The sequence below is a fragment of the Arachis ipaensis genome, chromosome B03 (assembly GCF_000816755.2).
Source record: "Arachis ipaensis cultivar K30076 chromosome B03, Araip1.1, whole genome shotgun sequence".
NCBI classification, from domain to species: Eukaryota; Viridiplantae; Streptophyta; class Magnoliopsida; order Fabales; family Fabaceae; genus Arachis; species Arachis ipaensis.
The window spans coordinates 134,749,820-134,752,070 of NC_029787.2; positions in this window are offsets into that span (position 1 = coordinate 134,749,820).

The window sequence follows — 2,251 nt, forward strand, 5'->3', positions numbered from 1 at the left end:
AAAACCATGAGGTAATGACTTAATTAAACTTGTGATACCATTAACAGGAAGCTTGTTTGAGATCATAGATATTGAATCTCCTTAATGACACTTCTTGAGGTTGTTGAGCTTGCTGTATGGATTGGGATTGAGGAGGATTCTCATTATTTTTCTTTACTGTAGCAGTATCTTGAGCAACAACAATATTCTCATTGTTCTCTTGTACTGTAACTGAATCTGTAGTAGGATTCTCATTATGCTCTTGTACTATAACTGTATCTTGAACAATAATAGGCACAAAGACCTAATCATTGTCAGTTACAGAATCCTCATCAAAAGCAACATTCCTAATATTTCCTTCCCCCCAAACTCAACATCCTCAAGAAATCTCGCATTTTCCATTTCAAAAATAGACCTTGATGCAGGATTGTAAAACTTGTACCCCCGTAAGCGCTCAGCGTAACCAACAAAGTAGCAACTAATTGTCTTTGAGTCCAATTTTCTTTCATGCGGCCTATAAGGTCGCGCCTCAGCTGGACATCCCCAAATATGCAGATGCTTTATACTGGGCCTTTTTCCAGTCCAAATTTTATATGGGGTTTTGTTAACTGTTTTGCTTGGCACCCTATTAAGGATGTACACTGCGGTCTTTAAGACTTCTCTCCAGAGTGATTCAGGCAAGGAAGAATGACTAATCATACTTCTCACCATGTCCTTAAGAGTTCGGTTCCTTCGCTCTGCAACACCATTCATGCTAGGTTTGCCTGGCATAGTGTACTGCGGAACAATACCACACTCCTCTAGGAAAAGAGCAAAAGGCCCAGGACGTTGCTCACCTGAACCGTCATATCTTCCGTAGTATTCACCACCACGATCAGATTTGACAGCTTTGAAAGACTTGAAAACATCCAAGGCTTGGGACTTTTCATGAATTAAATATAGATACCCGTAACGAGAGTAATCATCTATGAACGTAATAAAGTACCGTTGTCCTTTCCAAGAGACAGTAGGGAATGGGCCACATATATCGGTATGTATTAGTTCTAAGACATCTTTAGCTCTCTCGGCACCTAATTTCCTTTTGTTTGTCCTTTTCCCCTTTATGCACTCAATGCAGACTTCAAAGTCCGCCAAATTTAGGGATCCGAGAATTCCATCCGACACGAGCCTCTGAATTCTCTGTTTAGAGATGTGGCCTAGGCGTTTGTGCCATAATGATGCCGAATTCTCATTCAGTTTTTTTGTTTTGTACCCGTTTGCAGTATTATTATAGGAATTTAAGTTAAGCCTACATAGATTATCCACCAAATGACTAGAGAAAATATTATTTGAATTGTAAAAGAGACTGACTTTATTCTCTCCGAATGAACAAAAATAACCTGATTTGTCCAAACGAGAAACAGAAACCAAATTTCGTCTAAATGACGGTACATAAAATGTCTCTAATAAATCCAAGTAAAATCCACTCGTGGAACATAATCTAAAGGTTCCTATAGCTTCGACTGCAACTATATTGCCGTCTGCCACGTAGATGTATCTTTCAGCATCACTTGGCAGTCGGCTCCACAGGCAACCCTGCATAGTGACACTAACATGAGTAATAGCAGCAGAATCTACCCACCAAGTATCAACAGGTGCATAACTTAAACTAGCCTAAGAACAAACGAAAGTAAGAATTATACCCTTCTTTACACGCCAAGTGGCATATTTGGTACAATCCTTCTTCATGTGTCCCACCTTCTTACAGAAGAAACATGTTGAAATTTGATCCTGTTTCTTAGCCTTTTTCTGCTGAGAAGGCGCATCCGCATTAGTATCACGCTTTCTTTTATACTGAGAAGATAAAGCCATGTGAGCACTGAATTTCTTAGTAAAGAATTTCTCAACATCCTTTAGGAACTGTTTGGCATCTTTATCCTCAGTAATTGAGCCCGAAACGCCTCAGGAATTGAGCGTTTCATGATCATAATGCTCATTCGATTGGATCTCTCTCACTTCTCTATTTTAACCTCATTGAGATTTTCCGGAGTGGAAGTGGGTTTCTCCTCTCGAAGAGCTATATCCAGATCCATACAATCGAGGACAATCTCCACGGTATCCTTCCAAACTTTAAAGTTTGAACCATTCAGCATAGGAATACTGCTAATTTGCGCAGAAACATTAGTGGCTAAAGCCATAGTTTCCGGATTAGAACAAAAAGAACATGCAGTAAATATTAGTTAATTAATGGGTAAAAAATCCATATTGAGATATCTAGTACAACATTAATTTT